This window comes from Athene cunicularia, assembly GCF_003259725.1.
Source record: "Athene cunicularia isolate RWA chromosome 1 unlocalized genomic scaffold, athCun1 chr1_part1, whole genome shotgun sequence".
Lineage (NCBI taxonomy): Eukaryota > Metazoa > Chordata > Aves > Strigiformes > Strigidae > Athene > Athene cunicularia.
The window spans coordinates 12,221,068-12,247,139 of record NW_020799091.1 but is presented as its reverse complement, the minus strand read 5'-3'; the positions used below and the strand labels follow the sequence as shown (position 1 = coordinate 12,247,139).

The 26,072-nt window shown below is 36.6% G+C and overlaps 1 protein-coding gene across 6 annotated transcripts in view; it reads right to left on the bottom strand.

Annotated features, from left to right (window-relative positions):
• CNTN5 (contactin 5) overlaps positions 1-26,066 on the bottom strand; it is a 673,480-nt gene extending 647,414 nt beyond the window's left edge. For 5 of the 6 annotated variants that reach the window (XM_026847687.1, XM_026847705.1, XM_026847677.1 and 2 more), the window contains exon 1: positions 25,915-26,066. The gene's annotated coding sequence lies outside the window, so the exon portion shown is untranslated. Of the gene's footprint in view, positions 1-25,788; positions 25,889-25,914 lie in introns of those variants that run through there. The other variant, XM_026847729.1, reaches the window with a different exon arrangement.
• Between the last annotated feature and the right edge of the window lie 6 nt (positions 26,067-26,072).

The following is a 26,072-nucleotide window of genomic DNA, read 5'->3' as shown; positions in this document are numbered from 1 at the left end:
CTCTTTTTCTAGAAAATCTGTGGGGCTAAACCAGACAAGCACACTGAAGGCAACATACGAGAAGTGAGCAGTGCTGTGTGGAAGTGCATGTAAATTACAAAGGCAACATCCAGAACATCTGCACACATGCTAACAGTGTTTGGCAATGCAGAGACACCTTTAAACATAATGCTACCATGGAAATTTCAGTAATGAAGACTTGTCTTTTGGAACTAAAAATTCCAGTAAGCACTAGAAGTTATCACTGCATAAAGAGATGGACAAATTCTATCAAGTTAGATGTGGCATTCTAAAATGTGAAAAATAAGCACTTGCATTTCTTCACAGAAGGGAAAGTATTCTCTGTAACTACAGTTTTCATATTCAAATACTAGAGGAGCTTGCAAGTGATTTCAAAAAATTCATAAATAAATAATCGTGAGGATTCTTACCACACCGCAACACAGAATGAAGATAGAAGTGGAAACAATAAGAAAATCCTGAACAAACCAACTCACTGAATATTGAGGAATATAAAAAGGGAGGCATCATCAATGACAGCAATGCAACTGCATTTAACTGAAGCATGACACAAGAAAATATTAAAATGGAATCTCTTTTAAAGCCAGTGGTTCTTTAAACCCAAATACTGAAACTGAAAGGTGAAAATCTGAGGGCAGCAAGAGCTTCAGCTCTGAAATTGAAACTGAAAAGAGACAACCCAGAGGCAACATTCATTCAAATCCTGATGATCAGTCTGAAAGAACAGAGCCTGAGGGCAAAAAACATTCAGACCCTGGCAGTAAATTTGAAAGGAGAGAGCTTTAGGGCAGGAGTTGCTCAGGCCTTAACAATGAGCTGGAATGGACAGATCCTCAGGACAGCCCCCACTCAGGACCTAGGACTGGAAAGGTAAGGAGTTAGCAGGGGACTATGCGCATCCTACAGCCTCTGATAATGAGCCTCATTGAACGTCTGTTTTATTCTAGCCATTACCAAATACTGAATTTAAATGAATGCATTGCACTGCATACTAAAGGTCTGGAATAAGAATGGAGTAATGGGAAAAACAGAAGAGGCAACACAGCTAGTCCAAGAATGATCTTACAGCCTTCAGTGTGCAAATCCAGGCTATCACTTTACATTAACAAAACTGACGGGTCAATGAGCTTACCTAATGTGAGGTATGTCTAATAAAATGATTTTTTTTTTTTTTCCCGGATATTCAAACTGCAGTAAAACTTAACAGAAGTGACTTTCCCTACACAGTACATAGGCTACATAACTGCATTTGCTTTGTTTTGTCTTACTAGTATGTATCATGTAGGGACTGATGCTCTTTAATTTTAAGGAAAAAATTGAATAAAACATTTTCCAGTAAGAGAGAAAGATAGAAAAGAGTTTTGTAAAGCTGTAGTTTTGCAAAGGGAAAAATTCTTTCTAGTAAATCTTTGCAAGTGCTCTTCCTTTCCAAAAAGTGAGGCACTTTGAAACCTATAAATTAAGCCTTCAGGATCATACCCAGACTGCCTAAGTTAGATGTCCTGGTACCTAAAAGGGAGATGTTTCTTCCCCATCACACAATCCTGACTTCCTAAATCAGGATCCTAAATTCATACATAAGGCAGCTGAGTAAAAGAAGCACCCGTGAGATCTCCAGAAGGCAGCTCAGAACCCCAACTGTGGTCAACTGCTCTGAAGACTCATTTTAAGAAAGTAAATTTTGGAGTTGTCCTCCCTTGAAGTCCTCTGTCTTCACCCAATTAGAATCTGATGTCATAAACACCCACTGATTGCTACTGATAACCAAAGCATAAACTCTGGAATAAACCTAAAGAACTGCAAAATAAAATGATATCTCTTTAAATACATAATTACTTATGCATACTGTGCATACTGCATGTATCCTTCTATTACATACTGAATCAGGTTTCTTTTTTTTGTGTGTTATTTTTTTCCTTCCTTAAAAAATACCATCAGTTAAAAGCATGTCCACTTTTCACAACTGTAACAGCTTTTAAGCAATACAGGGGTTTGTCATAGTATTTCTACCATTTCAAACATATGCTGAGTGTGCTATTTCTTCATAAGAATAAGCTTTCAAACCTTCATCTTTATTCTCATTACCCTCCAACTATCTTAGGTTTTAATTTAGAAATGGAATAACTTGTAGATTCTTCCCATGTCCACAGATTCTTTCTTCCTTTAATGAGGTAGTAGTTGGTGCCTCTTATTGGGAATGTCTGACTTTTCTGCTTCACAGCAATTCTTACATATTCAAGAATTATGGAAGTAATCATGCTCTGTAGGAATATGTCCCACTACAGCTAGTGATATCATTCTCAGATTTCCAATTTACATGTTTTAAATTAATGACTGTTTACTCTGCTGTATAATAAAAAGGGTAGTTATCATGGGAGCTAATTCATTACATCGTACTTTATTTCTGAGATTCACAGTCTTTCCATGTACAGGACACAAAGTAAGCAATTACAATAAGCATATATCTGTCAAGATATAAGGAAACGTTTGTATTACCTAAACTAGTCTTTGAAAAGACTTACCACCATGTCATTTAAAAGACTTTAAAAGAATATATTCATCATCTGAAACTGATTACTAAAAAAAAAAAAGGAAATTGGGAGAAACTGAGGAAAATAGCTTTAAGCAAAAACAGTCTAATTTTTAATATAATGTGGATTTCATTCACTAGTAATTTAATTTATATAATTTGTTCAGCACTGCCTCTAGCATTTAAGGGAAGATCAGACTGAGTAACATTGCCTGCTCTCCATCATAGCACTCAATAAATATCCTTGAACATACTTTTCATCACTTTTACTTCTTAATATATGAAAACTTTTAGTATCTTTCTCCTTCATAAAAGATCTGGTCTTTTGGTCTTACCAGCTTAGTTGTAAGCAGAACAGTGAATGCAAATAGCCTACCAGAGGAAGAAAATTCATCTACAAAGGGAACTATCATTTACGTGGTGCTTTTTCCAGCTTGCAGTGCTGTCTCCGATTTAAGGGGAGGGGGAAATAACAGCGGCTGTTTAGAAACACTGAGCTAAACATTTGAAAGAGAAAAAGATTCCCAGTTGAAGATGGCCGTAATTGCCTAGTAGGTACACAGATACTAGTTTAAACAACAAAACTTAATTTTGGACAAAGAAACGTCTCTGAAATGTTACCCACTTTGTTTTTTATTTTCATCACCATGTGCAGTGATTAAAAATATGCAAGTACTACAGCTAGGGTATTGGATGAGCTTTTCAAGGGAAACTATTACTATTGAACAACTGGTGGCATTCATTTACTCCATGTGTGTCTGGTTGCAAAGCTGAAAGAGCAACACAAGTGGAAAGCATTGTCCACAGATGAAGAGTTGTGAATTCCAAAACTGTTAGTCTTTCTCAAAATCGTTGGTAGTGTTCGCCTTTACAATATTTAGGTCCTTAGCTGAAGTCAGTGGGGTTGGGCTTTGCTGCACAGTTGCAAAGGAAGATCAAGAAGGGTTTTAACAATATGAGGAGGCTTTTTGCTGAATGTATACCTATTTTCATATGGATTTCCTTAATTGCTTCTCTTAATTACTACTCTAAATTTAAATTAAGTTAGACTCCAGAACTCACAGTGTTTTAGAAAGAAAAATAAATAAATTCATTCATTCCTAAGTATATGTGCATTTCTCTCTTATTAGGATTCTGCACTGTTGAACTCCCTGAATTATTTATCTAATAACATAATTTTTTTGTTAAATATTTTAAGTACGATCATTTCTATATTTTTTGGTGTAAGTTATGTGATCATCTTTTCTTCTTCTTAAAAGCAAATAATGAACATGCTTTATAAAGGGAACATTTTGAAAGGCAGATTATACCGCGGTCTTAAAACTCTCAGTAACTAAAAAGCTACTGGTACATTATGGGAGTATTGAAAATAGCTGATTATTATATAACAAAGGAAAAGATGTTTCTGAGCATGAGCAACTTCATGCTCTCTCTTTTGTAAAAGAAGTTGATCTAATAAAAGACTTCAAAGCTTTAGTATTACTGTTTGAGAAATGTTCTGCTTCATTCTTTAGTCAACAAAACACAATAATAAATGAATGCTCAAGTTCTTTACTGTGATGTGAAATATTTTCAAGATCAAATAACTTATTTTTCAGTTCAAAGTCTTAGAAAATATCATTGAAATTGTGATTTATTAAGGTCTTTGAAGAAATAACAGATATTATAAAAATGTACAAATAATGTCCGTTGGCCAACACTATGCTAGATTCAACATCAATATGAAATACTGAACCAAGGAATTACATTAGTGGAAGACTTAATCAGGATGATGTCTTAGACATTGAATTAGGCTAAATTTGTCCAAATATCAGATCCATAGTCATGGTTCTGAAATTCAGCTTGTCTAGATAAATACATTTGACTCCAGTAGAAATTATATATGTGGAACTCATTTCAGCATCTGGTCCTTCTTTTAGTTTATGTCATCTTCCATTCAATCCATGCACCAGTATAAATAGTCTGACATTTACAAAGTACAGGCTGTAGATGTGTATTAACTATAAAATCCTTTGGGCAAAATGAAAGACATGAAGAGAGTTACTCTGAAAATTACTTTACATGCACAGTTTTATTAAGTTTCTGCATTATAGATATAGCAGCTCATTCCAGTGTCATCCATGAGCCTGCCATTGTAAGCAAAAATAAAGAGTACTTTTTTACATGTGTATTAAAAGACTATATGCATATATGTATAAACACACACACAATTATTCAAACCTGTACAGAACTTCTTCCTAAATACACATTTTAAAAATCTAAATCTACAATTTTAAATACCATGCTGATTTAGTTCTATTGCATATAACAAGTAAATTTGGAAGCAAGAGCTGTTATTTGAAGAGTTTAAGGTGATATTTTCTTTTCCTTAACTTTTAAATTTACATTTAAGTAATAAATCTCTGGGTAGTTATTAATGAAACATAAATAAAATATTTAAAAAAAAAAATTCACTCCATTGACTAAGATGTGAAAACTTTAATTTGCTTTTGTTTGCTTATGTGGGTATTTTCTCTGCAAATATCTCAGAACACATGAGATTTCAGTTAGGAAGATTTACAGTGCTGAAGTATTCACTTGAAAATGTAAAATACAAAATCAAATACAATAGGACAGGAAGAGAAAAAAAGAGCCATATTTTTTTGGAACAGGTCATTTTTCAAATAGTGAATTCAACCCTTTAGAGTCAATACAAAAATCCATGTAATAAAATTTAAAAAAAATATATAGTGCACAGCATGTTGAGAAAGGTTTACCACCTTTAACAAGAACATTCCTTTCTTTTGTCAAACAGTTCTCTGCTGCTTTTGAGAAAATAGATCTGTACACAAAACACTGCACTGCCTCAGCAAACAAAGCGACACTCAACATGATTTCATGGATAGAAAGCAACATTAGTGCCAACATTCAGAGTGTAGCACATGCTAGGGTTCAGCATTATTATCTTGACTTAAACCCTAATGAACTCATTGGGAGCATTTCCACGGAGTGAAGTGACCTGTGGATCAAGCCCATGGTGTCCATCCTGGTGTACTTCTCACTAGGCTCTGCATCAGGCACGACTGAGAGCAGGCATTGGGACTCTACCTGCATGTGAACATCACCCGCTCGGGCTCAGTAATGCCAGTAGTATGCCTTTCCTCTTAGCCGTAGTCACCTGAGATTTTAAAGAGGGATAACTATCATATCTGTTTCACAGGCAGTGAAGCTAAGGCTCACAGGCTCTCCAAACTCCCACAGCATGTGCCTTGTAGGCTACATCTCTCCTTGGTCTGCATAGTATGTTCCTTCTTCCCCTGCTACAGCATTTCCACTACAACACTGTCAAATTAACAAATTAACAAAAAAATCTTCTGAGGATACAAGGAATGGCTACAGAACTACTAAAAACTGCTTAATTATTTTGACCTTAGAGCAAAGCATCTCATGTATTTCTCTTTGTCAGCAAAACCTCCTTGGAAATCAGGATGAGGAGTCTGAAGAGACCTGTGCAATCCATTTCCACAGATCTGCTGTACAAGTATAAATTCCACTCTTGATTAATTGTTTAATAATTAATGTGACGTATGAAGTCTTTTTGAAGGTTGGATCAAAAAAGTGGGCTCGTAGAGATGGCTAGGAAGTACATACAAATCCTGGAGTTTACTATGTGTGTATAAAGTGTTAAAGGGAAGCACCAACAGGAAAAAGTAGATTAACATAAGACATCTAGATTGAATTTCTTTGAAAATTATTATAGGTTTTGCTGTGAAGTATCAAAACTGACATAGTAATTGCCTACATTTGGTTAAATAAATATATCCCAGATCCCTGCCCACTTAACTGACCATTAGCTTTCCTTCAGTATCTTCCTCTCTGTACTTTTAGCAGCAAAATTTAGACAAAGGACCCATGCTAGGATACAGCATCTCCTCTCATGCTGTAGGTTAACTTAAATACAATAAAGTAAGATTTTCAGAAATGTATTGGTTTACGCTGTATCAGCTAATCCTATTTAAAACATAAAGCGGGAAGACATCACCTGCCACTGAAAGAAGACAAAAGGAGTTGGTGGTAGCTTAGCCCTTCAAAAAGCCAGCCCACTTATATTTGGTATCTGAATTTGTTTTTTGGAACCTAGCTATACTTTCTCACCAAACATCCTTAGATCTTCCAGAATTCTCATTTAGTTTGATAAAGGAATTCCAAGCAAAATCAATTTAAACATACATGCTTCCCAATTCCTCCAACAAATTATATAATTTACCTTATGATATGATTTATAAAAAATTGATATTAGGACCTTGTTTGCTGTTCTTTCCTCATTCACAATAATTGTGCAAAGTGTGGTGCCGTGTCTCATGGACTACATAGAGACGTGGGTGGTGAATCTTGATGCTGAAGCTACAGCTCAGAAAGCACCTGCCTAACACAAGGCTGTATGCAGAGAAGCCTTCTGTCACTCCTCAGGCCTCTTGCCTTTTCCCACAGCCCTCTGACAGCATCTTTCTTAGACTACCATCACTCACTTCCCTTCTGTGTCCAAGTTCTTCCTTCCTCTCCACCCCAACATTTCACTAGGCACATGCAGATTAAAGAAGGCAGCCTCTAACCTTGATTCAAGGGTAGGGCTCTTAAAATTTTCCCTTGCTCTTCCATGAAAGATTATGTCAGTCATTCCTGAGCAAAGGTCCAAGGGAAATGTTCTCACACTGTTGCAAAGAAAGACTAGAGCACCTAAATCAAATAGTATTAGTGAGTAACACAGTGAGCATAGCTCATCTGTAGAGTCATTCATTGCTGCTATACCTGTTGAACATCTTTCTCCTTAATCCAAAACTGGAAGGTTTTTTTTTTATTTACAGTCCAATTCAGTTACTGTGGAATCAGTGCATAGTGAATGTACCCAGCAACTCATAAAAATAATGTATCATCCAGCAAGATGTGGTGATTTATGCCAGTTCAACTTCTGGCAGTGTTTTCATTGACTTACGGGAATTTTTTTTTTTAGCATTCATCAATGGCAGAGAGAATGCTAAAGTAGAGTGTTTGAAAATTAAATGGAAGAACCTATGGAACACTCATCTTCTCTTGAAATGTTCTCATGTGTGTGGAAATGAAGATTTGCATGCATTTATATTCCATAGAAAGGACTGGGCAGAGGATAATATCCCTACATGAATTTTAAAGCTTTCAGACACCCACATTTCTGTTTCAGTACAACTGCTCTGGAGATAATGCACTATGCTTAACTCTTACTGGAACACCTGCTTCATAGTGTTAAATCTTGACAGTAGAAAATTAATTAAAATATATTAAATTCATAATACTCCATCATTCTGTGTAATGCAACATTTAGTGCTAAAGAGCAGCTATTGAATGACACTTCTGGTGAATGGAGCCGGAATGTCTGGTCATTAGATGATAGCAGCAATATTTTAAGTAGTAAACAGATGTCAAATGAATTCATCAATACAAATAAAAATCTGCTTAACAGGATCTAAACTCAATCTTTTAAAGCATGAGTAATTTAATTGTGCTTTCCACACACAACGTACAAACTTACGTTTTTTACTTGAAATTACCTTTGTTTTAGAGTGCTACAACAAGGCAAGGAAAGGAGGAACCATTCAGGGAAGTCTCCAAAACCAGAAGAGTTCCTCCTTCCCTTGAGATGGGCTGCAGAACCTTCCCATAACACATTGGCCACCGTCTTCCCCACGAGCATACACAGAAAACGATATTGCTACAATTACATCCAGTACAAACACACACAACCCACTTCGCTGTTGATTGAGCTCATAAATGAGAAGATTGGATGGATTAACTGTTACATATCTATAACTGAAAGAACATCATGTAATTATTTTCGACTACTCTGTCACCTTCTCCATGTTGTTGTTTTATTTCACTCACATCCTTCTTATTTAAATGTCTTTCCAGAAATTAAAAACTCATGGGGTTGTTTGAATCTGCATAGTACCTTTCCAGATGCTTTGCTTTATCTTTGGCGCTCAGTAATAATTACAGAAAATGGAGCCTTGAATTTGGAAGACCTATTTTTTAAAACAGAATAAAGAGTCCTAGATTACACAGAACAGAATTCAACATAATTCAGACCGTGTAGTCTGAAATACCATGTACACTTCCCTTGTACTTCTGTTGTATAAAAACGGCATCTAGTCTGTCTTCTCACAGTGATTTTCCTAACATTTTCCAACCTGTTTGGGTTTTTAAATATGGTGATGGCTTTACTCAATGTGATTTCAGATGCAGAATCCTACAAAAAGAACACATTTGACATGTCTGTATAAATTAAAACTTCTATAAATGTTGGAAAAGACCCACTACTCATGTAATTTTCTTTGGCTTATCCTACAGATACACTTCTTTTCCATACACTATATATGGTTTAATTTTTAGGGGCACACAAAGCTCTGAGGTTCTTCACTAACCACACTTCTTCTTCAGCCATCTCCCATCACCCAGTTCTTCACTATTTTCTATCACAGATCAGAAGGAACAGTTATCAAAAAATACTTAGTAGAAAATGTTGGTTCAGAAATAAAAGTTGGTGGTTTGGTTTTTTTTTTTTTGGTTTTTTTTTTGTTTGTTTGGTTTGGTTTTTTTTTTTTTTAAATCTGAAACCAGTCTCATTTGACTGACTTGAGAATTTTTAGATTTAGATCACTAGTGACTATTCAAAATGTAGCTTTTTCTATATAAAAGGGTAAGAATATAGTTCTGATATTTCAGATTTGTGGAGAAATGGAGGAAGATTTCCCTTTCACCTCTACTACTTCATTTCCTCTTAGTCTTTTCATAGCTACCCAGAGATGGCACATTGGGAACAGATAAACCACTGCAGCCCAAAGAACGGGGACCAAATATTACCTCAACATCTTAGCTAGGTTAAAAAGATAGTATTCAGGCAGCATGGAGCTCTGGCTATATTTTTCTTCTCCCCATGCTCTTTGAGGTAATTTATACTGTTCAAGGAAAAGTATCTACACAGTGACCAATTTTACTTTATCGTTTCACACAACATGGGAGGGCTCTTCCCTTGACCCCCCAGTACTCTCAATGTGACTAGTCAGAAACTAGCACAGAGAAAATCATACAGATCCTTTTTTAATCTTTTTTTTTTTTTCCTTTTTCCTTTTTCCTTCTCTCTCTGGATTCCCTTAGCATTCTCTTGCTATATAATAGCCTGACCTACTTCTTCCCATTTAACATATTTTTAATAGTTTCATCATCTATAGTCAAATAATTCCTGATGTCAAGTCTATCAGTGTTACTTTTCATCAATGTAAAATCCTCTTTGGCTCTTCTATGTTTCTTCTGCCTTCTTCTTGTCTAAAACTATTCAGACTTCTTAAATATCACCTGCATGATCCAGTTTATAATTTGTATTTGCTTTAATATTGTTAAGCAAGATAACATATACTGTATCAGTTTGAACTTCTCAGTTAAGTAGTGTTTATCGTGTAATTCTGAACAAGTTGCCCACTGTGTAAGGGGGATAGACTGTCACTAAAAGGGGATGCTTCTAGCTGTAGTTTTTCAGTTATGACTGTGATACCTACAATCACACTTTACAACAGAGTGTGGGCAGGCTGGCTAGGGATGAAGTGACCTGCAAGGGGCAAATTTGTTAGAGGACAGAACCGCAGTTTTTCATATCTTTCCTTATTAAGACCTAAAGTGAATGGAGCAGGAATTGCAGATAAACTGAATCAAACAGGGTGAAGCCATAGAGACCTAAAGTTTGGGATGAAGTGCTTGGGTCCACTGCTGGCTGTTTCATTATTTTCTATTTAGCAGATGTGGTCCTGGCAGCAGAACCGAGGACTCCTTCTCAAATTATTTAAATATTAGCAGCAATGAAGCTTCCTCTAGCGTGTGTTCTGCCTCTGTCCAGCAGCACCAAATTCCTTTCCGCACAATCAGAGCACTAAGCACGCTATGCCAATGTACCTGTGTGTCTGCATCCCCCCAGACTCCTCACAAAACTGAGCCCACGACTCACACTTGGGGAATGGCTCGAACCACTGAGGCAGTCCTCTTACATTTCAACAGATGAGTGTATACTTTAATTTGAAAAACATAACTCTCTAAACAAGTGGTTCAGGACATGCACTGTGAATGACCGTGCCAAATCCCAGTGCCCGCCGTGGGATATAGGGCTTGTTCCTGTCATCATTGTTTGCCTTTGGCATGCTCCAGGCATCTGCATGCTGAACATACTGATTTTAATTGGCTTCTTGCTGGTGCCTAACTCTCCTTCTACTCTATACAGTGAGTCTAAGCGCTAGAAAAGGTTTCTGGGTCCTATTCCGGAAGTTGAAAGTGCTGATAGTGAAATATGATACATTTAATAAACTTATAAATTTGTATATTATTCCATAGGTTCACTTTCCAGTACAGATAACATACAGCCTGCTAGGAAAAATAATAAAAGAGGCCCAGTGTGCTACTTCATTCTCATAGCCTGGACGTTCTCTGCGATAATTATCCTCTGAACTTTCAAATAAATTTTTAATTTTCACCTATACCTTCACTAAAAACAAATACTTAAAAAGTAGTAACCATGCTATGGTCTCCTATTTATTATTCCTGTTGATTTCTGAAATGACCATGACGGCAGGGTGAAGGATGAGTTAACTAAACAAGCAATCACGTTTTAGTGACTGTGTCTGTGGCCAAGATCTGGCACTCTGGTACTGACTGAGGCTTTTCATATTCAATAAGAGCTGATGTTTGGACACATTCTCTTCCTCCTACATCTGGGTCCAGACTTGCTGACATTTGCAAAATGGACAAAGTGGCAACAATTTTCTCATGCTCCACATACGCTGTAAGTACTAGAGTTACTCTGCATGGCTCTTCTTCACATGTAGATGTCAGCCTTAACTATTCAGACCCAGTGGCTTATGTACAAGAATTCAAAAAATTCCCTAGTACACATCACCAAAATTCACTGCTGCATGCTGGAGGGGTGTGCATGGCTGTGAACATGTGCATGTGTGTGTGAATAAATCCCTTCCCAGACCCTGTAGTGATGTAGTGGCCCTGTAGCTGATGCTGTGAAGCAGGAAATCCAATTATACCTCACTTAGCATGCATAACTAAAAATGTTATTATTGGTCATAAAATTATCCAGCCCTTTTAAAAATCAAATCTATGAACTATATGACTGTATTCCTCAGGCTGACTTCACGCTGAGTGAGGAAGTGCTCCTTTGAATTTGTTTTAACTTTGCCAGGCCTCATTTCAGTGTGAGAGAAGGTTTAGAAGTGGCTAATTTTCATTGTAAAGTGTCTGGGAATTTGAGCTCAGTCAAACTTCTGCCACTCTTGTGACTGCGCAGAGCTTTCACATACACTATATGGCATTTCCCAAGTCAAAGTGCCACAACAACAGTATCAGTTTTCCAAATGTGTCCTCAAATTAAATGTCACCATTTTGATGAACAGCTTCTGTAGCAAAACAGCATGTGTGTGACCAAATAGCAGTAGACCACTGTTTACACAAAAAATGAGCATAATAAAATAAAATGACACTTGAACAGCAAAATTCCATGTAATTAAAAAAAAAAAAAATCTCCATTAGAACCAATAGCAAACCACATTATCTTTTAAGACCTTGAGCATATACAGATTTATCATCTTGACAAACGAGGTAGATGGGAGTTAATAAAGATCATCAGTATTTACTGTGCTGTGAATTCCTCTCATAAAACTCCAGTTCCAAGGGGGAAAACTCACTCAGAACCCCACAGTGGACAGGCTGCAAACCACAGAGGTTTCAATGCTAAGGCATGTGGATTCAGCCCAAAGCTCTGGGGTATCTTCTTTCTCTGGCTGGAAGGATATTTTGCATCCACTAAAATCAGTTCTTTGCCCCCAAATTCAACACCTTGGCAACATAAGCCTTGCCACAACTTACTTCAGTTTTCCCAGAAATATCCCCTGAACATTAATTTCCATAAATGTATTTCAGGATGCAAATCCTTGAGGACGCCTGCACAAAGTAGTTTACTTGTATTTGGAGAGTGGAGAAAAATGTTGCATTTGTGAATTACCCCATGCTGCTAGTAAACTAGACAAGCTTAATGGTGCAGTAAAAAACATATTAATCAAAAGTTCAAGTCAGATTTTTATACACTGGTAGCAGAGTTTTCACATAACAAAATCCCAACTGAAATGGAGTGCTTGCAGCCAGACTGCTTCCTATCTGGTCAGCCTCCCTTACTGAGGTCAGTAAGATACACCTCAGAAATCACAGGCGACAGTCAGCTCAAAATCTAGTGAATTTTACTCACGATTCTGAAAAAAACCCCAACCATCAGCTTTCCCTGTGCACTCATACATACATACATTTGAAATCACTGTTTGGGATACAAATACACAGGCTTGGCCATTTCGGGTACTTTAAGCTCAATTTCTTCCCTCCTTGGTTCACACCTCATCTAGTACAGGCCCTGAAAATTGCCCAAATGTTGCGAATTGCTATTCCAAAAGATGTGCACCTTATCTGTTACAGAAAGCTGTTACTTTTTTTTTCTTAGTCAGCCACGAACATTAAATATCATACAAGAAATGTACTTATTTTGAAAGCTCATGGATTTTATTACCTTGGCAACAAAGTGATCTGTTCAAACTGCTTTTTGCTGCCAGTTTTAAAGGTTTCTGTGTCAGAGAAAAAGCCATGAAGACCAGATGAATAGGTAACTGACCCCTTCCTTCCCTTACGTGTGCATCAGTTTCTACAGATGGGAGAATGGACATACTGTGAAAATGAGGTCCCTGGTTGCTCAGAACCAGCAGTAGTTAATAGATGAACTGGATTAAAAATAGATTTTTCAGTTTTGTGACAATCACTAATAAAATCCCAGTTGGGAATGGAATATTATTTTCAATGTATCAAGAGAGTATTTTGAAGCTGGAAAAGAAAAACAGTGGGAAAGAAACAAAATTTTTCAACAAAATGAAATGTTTATTTTTTCACATCCATGCTTGGATTTTTCATTAACAAATAAGCATCCAAATGCTGTCACTCAAGCTTGCTATATATCAAAAAAATTAAAATCACTTCGTATGGAAACTCCAGTAAGCCTCGATTTTCCTCACGTGATTCTGGTGTGTTGTTGATTGTTTCCAAAGGAGAAAAAGAAATAGTAAGAGTGACACATATATCCAGTGTTTCATGCTGTTGTATTGGTGTGCATCACTGACAGGTGAAAAGCCTCTCACCCCAGCACGAGGATGAGATGGAGCCAGTTTCCTACATGCCAGAGCTCAGACACAGCCTCCTGCTACTCAAGAGCACACTTCCAGGAAACTTCTTCTACTCAAATGGCAAGAGACTTGAGCACGGTCTTTAAAATGTTTCTGTCAGCAGGCTCTACTGAAAAATATGATCAAAGCTTGATCTTTCTCTGGAAAACAAACATACACAAATGGCACAGTGGGGATCCGTATTAATTGTTGAGCAGTGGCTTTTGTACCAAACATAAGAGGGTAGCAAATATTTTTCTGGGTTTTATGTCAACCCTGCAAATTCGTCATGAAATATGAAAATTGGGCAAGTCTCTCTCCTACGTGTGATCATGATCAATACTAGAGTTGCAGGGAAAAACGCCCTGAGTTACAGCTCAGGAGCTTCATCATGGGCTGTAGTAATGGAACTAATTAATCGAAGTGGGCACAGTGAGAAGACCTTATAGACATTTTTTTTGAGTGGTGCACCAGAAGGAAATAGTATTATTCACCAGCCTTACATGGCACTGGTTGCGTCTTCTCTCTCCAGAAAAATAATATAAAGGGGAAAGTGATTTCCTGACTATTTCATGCTGTTGAAAGTGAACTACATCTAACTGAATCAAACAGCTTGTTTAAAATTAGTTTATGATGTGTTTATCAGATATTCAGTACTTTTGCAATTTTGAAAATAGGAAAAAGACTGTCAGAAAAGAAGTAATCAAATTGACAAGACATAAACCACAAAGGCAAAGAGATTTTTAAGGAGTATGGTTTTTGAAAGTTTCAGATAGAAATATGAAATGGCTGTACTACCAGAAGTACTATTCCACACCATGAAGTAAAGATTAGGTATAATTAGCATTCCTTTCTTAAAGGTACTTGCCCAGGACTTCACCTAAGATTAACAAAATTGCAGTCAAGGTTGATTAAGTGTATGTTCAGTTGGAGATTATATATGAAGTTGCCAGACCATGCATACATGGTTCCTGAAGCCAAAACTGCAATCACTACTGATTTTCAGCACACTCAACACAAGCTTTGTCTCCTCTGTGAGCAGGGTCTGGGTTTTCTCTTCCCCAGACCATCAATATTTATGAGAAAAAGCCTGTAAATTTGACTAAGAGATATGTATTTTAGTTTTTCTTGCCCTAAATATACAAAGGAATGAGAATAAGGCCCCACCTGAGATTTAAATGTGTATGAGACACCTGCCTCCTATAGGACTTCATATGGAGATCTAACTAATCAGTTAGACATTGAACTGCATTAAACTACTTTCTATCAGCTCCCCCTCCTGCTTGTTTTTTTACCACTTCTTTTCTGACAGCTTCTACATTTTCACACCTTCTTTTTTAACATTCATTTTAGGTCTTCTTCCATGTCTGGTAGCCCTTGCTGGTTGGAAGTGGTTACGGGAGCCTGTCTTTGCTCACAACTCAGCTTTCTTGTCCAGATTGTAGATGTAACCTGGGACCCTGCAAGAATTGATTGGCCACTCAGATCAAAACATTAAATATTTAAAGTGGCACCACACCATTCATAAAGTGAAACATAAAGTGTTTGTTTACTCTCTGCTAATTATTCTAGTCCAAGCAGGCAGACTCAACTGTCTACATTATTAATTAAACCTCTAAAAATGAGCTAAGGACAGGAAATGTTCTTTGCTAGTAAGAGAACTAAAGAATAAGCCCTAAGTCTCATTAGCCATATTATAGCATGAAAAGCTTTTTCTACAAACTGTGCCAATACAAAGCTAAACAAATCATATCAGTCCATATTTCCAAAAGGCTTGGATAGAAGCTTACTAGTTGTGAAATTGCAGATGTTAACCAAACCATCTCTAGGAGGTATAACTAGTTTTACTAATTTACTGTTGCTTGAGGCTATGTGTGGACTCAAGTCGCAAAGACTCATGGTCTTTAAAATAGCATGCTTTAAAAGAGATTAGTTTGAAGGTTATTTTAAAGGAAAATGGAAGGTTTCCCCACAGCCCATGCAGTAGCACTATATAATAATCCACATATAACTTCTATCAGTGATCTATTTCTTTATATATTTGCAATAGCAACATCGTACAAATACTCATCACTGGGCTTTGTGATCAGGAACACTGTACAGTGATGGAATCCACAACAAAAATTCACATTCATATTGAAAAGAAGTGTGTGAAAACCCCTAAGTGTTATATATTTTGGTATCAAATTCAAGGGATTCATTGCACAACCTGAAAAAAATGAAAGATTCCTGAGCTGGGATTTTCAATGATGACCTGAAACGCTGCTCCATTCTGTCAAAATTTTCACACAGTGGTCAAGTGCTGATCTGCAGTTTAGGACAAGAAACACTCAAAATTCTAATTTTTGTTAGACACAGGGGGGACAGATCCAAAGGAAATGGAAGAGACTAGTTATAGCATGCAAAGAGGTGGGATAGATGTAAGCGCACACGTCTGTGAACTGCAACTTTTGAGTGCTGCAGAATATAAAGCCTACCACTCTGCTGTGTCTCCACAGGACTCTGGAGCCTAATTATAGAGCTGTATGAAAAAGTTCTGCTTGTCAGCAGAACCGGCAGGGGGAGAAAAAAAAAAATCCACATTTTTGCACATTCACAGAAGAATAAAATATTTAGGCAGAAAATCATCATTGCTGCAGATGGACACTTACAGAACAAAAATGGGTAATTTTTGTTCAGCTCTGCTTGTCGCTAGCATAGCCAGAATACATTTGGTAGCAGATTTAAAATCCTAGAATTCCTCCATCACTGTCAGTAGATAATATGCTTCATAGGGTAGCAGAGTTTGAGGGTTGCAGGTAAATACAAGGTGGGGAAGTCATCCTAAAATGAGCAGGCAGGGCTCCACTTGCTTATGCCAGCACAGAATTTGGCTCTGGACAGTTCTGAGTCCTTCTGAGTGAAGATTTGCCACAAAAGCCTGCTCACAATTACAGGGCAAAATGTGAGGGTATGTTCATATCACAGCAATGAGGAAAGAGAAGTAGAAAAAGCATAAGAGATATGCTCAAAATGTTAAAGAAAACATCAGTCAGCAGTTGCAAGTGGCCAATGGACTTCAGCTGCCTGCTTTCATTATATTTAAGGATACACTCCTCAAATGCATGCTTCGTCTGAAAAGAAATAAGCCTGTAAAAGAGCTGCTCTATACACAGAACATATCGTAAGGATCACTAAGGTATTCTTAGGAGAACTTGACAGGACAGTGGGCACTGATTCCTAATGGTGTTCTGGTGACAGCCTCTACCCAGTGTATCAAAAAACCTCAATATCCCTGATCAATGTGCTGTGTGTCTGCTGTGTGACCCTCCATATCCCCAATAGAGGGACTGTCCGTTTGCAGGTGCAGGTCTGTGACACCGAAGAGAAATAATTTATGTGGACTTTCCCCTTATTTTCCCTTCTTAGTACCGAGCAGAGAAAGGGGAATTCATCACTGCATGGTCCCCACCATTTCTGTACTACCCAACCTGTGTTTACAGCCTCTCAGCGGAAAGCCTGGCTCTTAAATTCAAGCTGTAGTGACCTGTGATTTCAGCTTTGGTTAAGTGTTTTTCTCTTAAGCTTGTTAAATGCAGTGTGAATTTTATGTGAAAATGCTTTTTTCTTATTTCTTATTTCTTTCTTTTCCCTCAGCATCATCTAATTTGGCAGTCCTTGGAGTGCTAGAGAGTCTCTTTAATGTATCTCAAGCCACAAGGACTCTGACTTTACTGCATTAACAAAATACATTTATTTGATGCCTTTATACGTGGCAATGGGAGTGATAAAGGGTTGTGTTCTCAATACTTCCCTCGTCTCCTTCTTCTTTGTCTGACATTGGCAATAAAATCCAAATTACAGAAAAGGCAAATCAAGCATACAAATTAAGAGAACTAATTTCATGCCAGCCAACATGTGGGAAAATCTCAGGTAATGAGGAAATCAAAGGAAAATGGCAATAAAATAGACTGTACTGAAAAAACAAACAAACAAACAAACAAACAAAACCAACAAACCACCAACCACCACCTAAAGTCACAAAATCCAATCATATTTTTATACACTAATACATAATAATTTTAAAATTAAAATTAGTAGACAGCAATAAAAATCTCCTGTGATAGGACCTTCTGTCCATAGTCTGCTGAAGTTTCTATTGACTGAACTGCTGCACTGTTTTCTCTAACAAGAAAAAAGAATTTCTTCCTATGTCTCTAAGGTGTCTTAAAAACTGTTGTATGGCATAAAGAAGTAAAATAACTCTATGGCCAGTGTGCTTAATCCTGGAAGTTAGTTTTGTTTAATTTTTGTTTTGAAGTTAATGGATGGAGATTTTCTCAGACACTTCAAAGAACAACATTAGGCACAATAAAAGGTAAACACTCTGTATTTCCTTTGCTCTATTACCTCATCACAGTACTATAATAAAACCAGAAATAATAACAAAAAGTGCAAAATCACTGCCTTGCATAAAGCTGTTCATAGTCTGTTTCTTCCACTGACTTCCACACTTCCACTGACAAATATTCCAGATCTTATTATACCACCTACAGGTAGTTTTTAGAGAAATACTTGGGATCCCCTAAGCTGCTTAGTTACACTCCTGTAGGTTGCAAAAAGCAACCATGACCATTATGTTTTTTGGACAGGTTTCTCATAGCCCATATTCGTTTGACTTTAAACCACAAAAGAGCCTGCTATCTGTTCTGTAATCTTAGATAACACATGAAACAATCACGCAGCTGTTGAGATAAACAATATTTTCAGTAAATATTAAAGTGTTTAACTGACCATACTTTATTATATGCCAGCTTTTATCTGACACAGAATGTCACGTATGAAGACATGTCATCATTTTCTGTTGAAGCAAAATAACCAAAACCTATCATTGGTTCCTTTTTCTCTCATACCTTATTCTTATTTACAGATCCTATAATCCTAGATAATCATGCACACATTTTTTATAATTTCAGCATATTTTTGTAAGCTTTGAAAGAAATCCTTAGCAAATTCCTTTACAACTGAAGTCATGCTGTTTCAAAAGAACGAAGATTGACAGAGAAGGAATCTTGATAGTAACTTATGGATATTTAATGAAAACTTGCAGGGATAACAGAAATTTTGAACAAGCAACCTCTGGAGGTAAATGACCTTTTAAGGGTATAATCTTTAGTACTCCAGTACACTTAATGCTTCTCAATTTGCTCAACCTTTATTTTCTAGAAGAGGGCTTTGCTTTTTGCAGGGCTTGATCAGTCTTCTTTCTACTTTGCAGAAAATATGCAACAGTTTAATCCAAATTCAACTGAATTATGCTGCTTTGATGCTGTGTATTTTCTCCTGTTGATTAATATGCCCCTTGTGCAAACATCCTCCTCCTACCTGATGCCTTCAGAAACGTCTCAATTTGTTGCTGATGACATTTACATTTCCTCCAGAGATGCCTTGTGAAGTCACAAACAGAGGATTATGCCCATCAGTGAATGACTCAGGCACAAAGTGATTGATAAGGCAAATAAATACTTATGTTAGCAGTCAGTCAGTTGTGATATGCAAGGGGGAAAACAAGACTGCAGATATTTCAGCTATATATCATGTTTTCTAAATTATCTCTTTGTGTACCGATGGTCCTCTTAATAAATTATCCTCCCTTGTTATCTGATCTGTTCTGTGTTTTCAATTATGTCTCTTCTCAAAACCATGTTACAGTCAGTCTTTCTCAGGCTGAAGCTATTTCAATGTCCAAACTGCATCCCCAAAGTCCAGACAGAGGAAATACTATACAACTGGTTTTGAGTTGAAAAGCTGTGCACACACACATCAAAGAGATGTTACAACATCACAGAAGGCACGGCTTTATTCCCAGATTCCCTGAGCTGAGTTTTATGAAAGCAATAATACATGACACTGCATATGTTACAGTGGAGTAAGAACATTTTGAGCATCTTGCATAGCTTGAGACTCAGAAATCAAGAGCTTCCATCACCTCAGACATGCAGAAGGCAGCCATGGCACAGGAGTGAGTAGATTATTTGGTTTCTTTAACTCATGAGTTTTGGATTGACAAACACAAAAAGCTTTAATTTTTAATAGAATCTCATGTGAAAGTCCATATACTTGTTTTTAATAAGAAATAATCTGTATGAGATTTTGGAAATATGAAGAATGAATTAATTTAGAAAAGAATTCTAAAAAGTATGCATTTCAGGAGTAACTGTGGTCTGCTGGTTCAGTCTTCAAATTTGCAAGACATTTTATAGCATGTATGTGTGATCATTACATGTCATAGTGTTGCAGATTGTATCTTGGGCTTTTTTCTGGTGTGAGAGGTGGTCTTGAAGAAATATGTACATGATCATGATAGCATGGCTGTGAAAAACAGATGTCTTCCCTTAGATGTAAGCTTTTCAAAGGTCACAAATAACAGCAAAAAATGGAAGAGCTCGTGAGCTAAGCCATACATTCTTTGATTCAGGGACCTTTTTGTGTTCACAGCTCCTAGTACAATGCAATCTTGATTTATGATTATAGTGCCTAGTTCCTACGAATGATGATAATAATGATAAGGTTTATAATGGAGTCAGAGGACCTTGCTAATAAAACAACAAATCTTCTATGGTAATCAGAGTTCTAATCTAAACAGTATTTTGCATGGACTTGTGATGTGAATGAGACAGTTGGGGCAACTACATTTTACAGTGGCATATGCAGTTTTTTAAACATATGTAAATAGATGTACCTACAAGTTATGCCATAATAGAAAAATATACAGTTTATATATGCAATTGGTGAACTGTACATCAAAGTAACTTAAACAGTATGTATTAAGTGTGTATGTGCAACCTTAGATACAAAGTTTAATATCATAAATTTGGTTCAGAAAGTAGGTTGTATAATATTCCAGGCAGTTACCGTTTGTGGAAAAGAAATCAGTAAGCATAGAAAACAACCAAACTGAATGGAATTTTAATTTGTTTGTATATCCAGAACTTCAAATGCTTGTTTGGAATACGACCACATTTTTGTGTGTTAGGCATACTGAAATTCCTATACAGGAACAAGATAGCTCATGAAATTTTCAGTATTTTCTATTCCATCCATTTCAGTATCTGTCCATCTTGTCTCCCATCCAAGCCGTCACAAGAAGAAATTTAAAGATAAATGAATAATCCTGATTACATCACAGTAATATAAACATGACAAAGCTGAATGACTCTGCAGACTAACAGTGTTGAATGCCATAAAACTATTCCAGCATGTCCAGAATAATGTTTTTGAGTGACTATAATACTTAACTTCTGGAAAATATTCCCCGTGCGAACCATCTCAGAAGAAGAGGTAAAAGACTGAGTCAACAAAGTCAAGCGTACTTTTCATGCAGTTTTGTTCATTACACCTGCAAATAGCTGAGCAGATAGCATATGAAAATCTGTGTAGTAAGCTAATGGAGATAACTGGACATCTTTCAGAAAAGATGATGCATGTGTACTTAAACAGGTAACAATTAATCACCTTTTCCAAAAATAAATTTCTCTTGAACTCCTTGCCAATTAGTACTTAGTTTTGAGAACACATTTTGGAGATGATTGTAACAAACATCTCCTGGATACGTCTTTCTATGGCTAAGCAAGAATTACCACTTTTCAAGTTTAGAGTCTGAATGTCTCCTCAAAATGGTATCATAAGGACTTATACTGTTAGATTAGCTTCTTCTGACATTATGACCGCAAACCCTTTTTCATTTACCTGCCCATCTGTGTAGCTACTACTCTTGGTTGAATACATTGCTGTAACAGGTTGTTACAACCTATAGTAGGAATGTTAGGGCCACAGGGCAATGTCCCTCATATATATAAAACCAATACAAATGAAACAGTGTTCATGAATTTTTGCAAGGAAGTGCTATTTGGTCAGGGAAGATACCCAAAAGACTGAACTGACAGGTCTACATCAATTACAAAGCCATACATTTAGTCTTGATTAAAATGATTTGCAGTCTAGGAGTCACAATGGATATAAAGTAAGTCTTAAACTTCTGGATAGTAAAAACTGAGCATTTCTCACTCACAAGGAGGCTGAAGCCACACTCCCTACATGTTGGAACTTGTCTTCCTTCACCCCTCTCAGTAACTGCTACGAACTCCCTTCAATGTTTGTCTGCTTTTAGTTCCAGCAGCAGAATGTTCTCCAAAGATACCATGTTTTAACACAATTTACAATGAACCATTTAAGAGCATACTGAAAAAGGAAACTCCCAAAAGAGGTTTCTGATGGATGGAAAGGGTTTGATGCATTTTCTATTTCTAGTTATGGGAATGGAGATGAGTTATCAATTTTTCCTGAGAGACTGACATGTAAGTTTGGTCCTGAAGGAGATGTAAAGAGCTGAACTACGGTGTTGGTAACTACTATATGACAGCCTGAACTACTCTGTCATTCTGACACAACCTCATGGCTCTGTAAGCTTAGGAGCTAGTCTGAGTGGATGACTACACAGAATAACTATGGGCATGTGTGACCAAGAACATCAGCTGTAACATGGATGGTAAATCTAATGTTTTATTATATTTACAGCATACAGAATCTGACATCACATTCCCTTGTTATACCTCCACTTGCAACACCTAAAACTTGATTTGTGGCCTTTACGAAGTACATCAAGAAATCATCCTGAACTCCCTTTTAGAAAGCAGCATATAAGAAAATAACACATTTTCTTATGTTTCATACACTTCAGGATATTTCCATAAATCAGCCAAGAAATTAATTATAAAAACAAACATAACATTTCCTTCCACTAACCAGAAAACGTTATTGTTGCTTCCATTCCAGCTTGCAAAGACACAGAATCATTAGTCTCATATATAGTATATGTGTGTGTATAAACACAGATAAAAGTACATACATATTATGAGGCTTTGAAATCTTAAGTAAAATCGAAATGTATTTATCTTACCAAGTTTTAATAACTTTGCAATTTTTTTAAAAGATGGCCCCTAATGTAGTGTTATTGATCAGAATTGTTCAGAAGATAAAACCCTGTAGGGACTCCATCACTTCCAGAGTATTTTTCCCTTGTAAAGTGCTAAGAAGTTGATAATAGAGGGTATAACAGACACTGAAAAAAATATCAGAGAAACTATGGACAGAAGGATGAAAACAAATTCTGTGAAACACCGATTTAATATTAGCAAGCAAATGTCTATTTGACATAAATTCTCTGGATTTAAGAATGCAGTATAAACTGTGGCAGATTTCAGTTTAGTATTTTAGAGTACGAGAAATTGTTCAAATGATTGAGGTGGTCCTGAAGCTGAGAGAAAGTGCAACGCAGAAGCACTTAGCAGGAGCATATGGTGGGAGCAGACCAACAGTGGCAAATTATGCAGTGAATTCAGAGGAACTAAGATCTGTGTTGCAGGCTACATGCAGAAAGCCAAAATCATTCAGAAGAACCGATTTTTTCAATGCCACTGAACCAGTCACCTCAGATGGCTCAGTGCCAGCCCCTTGGCATGTATATTCTTAACATAGAGTTAGTTTCCTGTGATGCATTTAGTAAAGACTTGCATTAATTACTTAAAATAAATATTCCCTTCATTAACCTAACCAAGAAAACTTTCAGTGTACTGAATCTGTTCAGTGGAACAGATTTTTCTCTATTGCTAGCAAATCAGATTTACTCTTTTTGAACATGTCAGCTTTATAACAAGCAAGAAAGAAAACTGGATCTGCAAAGAAGACTGTCACTTAAAGCATCATACTTCTAACATGCTCCTTTCATTCAGAGCTCTTTACCTTTACTGACACCCTCTGGTCCCTATCTCTAAGTCAGGTTTGAATTCAATCCAACACTTTCAAAAATTTACTTTCCAAATCAATATTTTATGGAGCACAGAACTGGACATTTTCTGAAACCCCCATAAATCATATCACTGATTCCCCAATAGTTTACCATGTCAGCAACTTATTCAGGGGACTCAAGCAAATTTGCCAGTCATGACCTTCCTGTATTGAATCTGTACTGACAGTCCTCTAAGTTATGCATTTCTTAAAGTTGCCCTTTGTTATTTTGTAACAGCACTGGTTTTAATCATACCTTTTACCTTAGCTGTTGCTAGGATGTTTTTCCTCAAGCTGCTTTCTTTTAAGTTCTCAGCTATAATTCAGCCAGTCAAATTTTTTGTATTTTCTGGTTTCCCTCTTAGTACATCTGTTCTCGTTATAAAATGAAATAAGGATCCCTTCCCCTGACATTTTAACCTAAAATTCAAAGTATGACCTTCAGCTTCATATGGACCAATAAAACTAAAATCTACATTCTTGGTCTCCGGACCATACATAGCTATCTTCACACTTATATCACGCTCTGCTAGTTCTGACTTTTTGCATGGGCATTTGCTTTGTAAGTGTATGAAACAGAAGAACTGCATGTTGAATAGTCGACTTTTGAAACTATTCACCTTCAAGAATGCTTAACACTTCATTCTCCTTACTTTATATATTTGTTGTCTTCTAAAATTTGGTCTTCGCAACCATATCTCTTAATCATTCACATAGTTAAACTACACAGAGGGGCACTGTACATGAAATATTCCACAGTCACTGTATTCAGGTCTCAGTTTGCTGTCTTCCTTTTAATATACTTCACACTAGTAAACAAGAGTCTTCCTTCCCGACAAGATAAGATATTGAAAGGGTTTTGATTTTTTGTTTGGTCTATTTTTTAATTGAAACTTCTCAGATAAATGCTACAGTAATTAAAGACAATTTATGAAATATATTTTTACAAATCCTAATAGATTTTTTGATAGCACTTTAAAGTAATGCCCCATTTATTGCTAATTCTTTTGATATCCACTGTAATAATATTAATCATGATGAACTGATCTTGCATTAATATTGATTGCCATAAAGTACTTCTGAAGGAATTCTACTATAACTCAGCAAGAATTAATTGCACTTTTATTAATTCAAAAATGTCATCCTAATTTTAATTATCAGGAATTCCCCTTAGCTTTCAGCTAACAGTGAGCATGTAATTTATTTGTAGTTTCAAACTTTAGGATCTCATTCAGAGCTCATTGACAACTACTGAAAAGCTGTAACTCCTTACAAAAATCTGACATTAGGTCCTTCGTGGAAAAACATTACTGAAAATGTATCATTCAAGGAAAGTATTACTTCTTAACTTAAAAAAAAAAAATTAACAAACTTGGCAAAAACTTTGTTACATTTCTGAAATATTGCAACACATACCATACTTTAGTCCTAAGTAGTCACATTACACTACCTCGTGTAACTTGTTTTATGAAGTTTCTGTGCTCAACAGGAATGAAACTAAACGTCTGAAGTACAGGTACAGCAATGGATACCTTTTTTTTTTTTTTTTCTTTCTGAGATAAAAATCTTAAAACCACAGTTTAACGCTCTGTGTTACAGAAATAACTCAGTTCATCTTCTAATCAGCTCATAGACATTCCACATAGTCTTATCTACTCTTCTCACACCAGAGAGGAAAAATCAGTGCATCTTTAGGTAATTCCATCTCCTCTGCCTGTCAGCAAAGGAGAACAGTTCAGGCACCGTACTTTTCTATTTCAAGAGATAATTGTTTATCCCAAAGCCAAGTACCATTCTGAACTTCACAACAACACAACTTTTAGTGCATCACTATAAACTCAATACGATAGGTTATTTTCTGTTTCACCCTCAAGCATTAGCACAGTAGCTCTCCCAAACATAAAAAATTAGCACATTAAAATAGGCATTCTTTCTCTGGAGTATGTATTTGTTCTAAAAGCCTCACATCTCTCTTCACAACTCATTCACTGCAGTAGTTTGCTAGCTGGTTAAATGACAGGAAACACAGTAGATCACAGTAATTTTTGCTTCAACTTTTCTGCTCAATTATGACAACAATTTCAATGTAAGATTCAAAGCAAAAAACCAGAACACATAAACCTGCAGTAGGAGCCCCAAAATGGGATCTCTCACCATTGCCGGCTTCACAGCATACTGCTCACAGAGATGCCGCGATGGATATTACAACAAATAATCTGCACACGCTCCAAAGTCTAACCAGGGAAACCAGTGCCCGGCTGGGGGATGGCAGACACTTACCGCGGCTGTGGCACCGTCTCTCTCGCCCTGACTCTCAGTCTCTCTCTCCCATCCTCCTGACAGCCTCAAATATAGCAGTCCCTTATGGTGCTGAGCCTGTGGGGAGCAGAGGATTGCAGTTGGGTTTTTTTTCCTTTTTTTTTTTTTTTTTTTTTTTT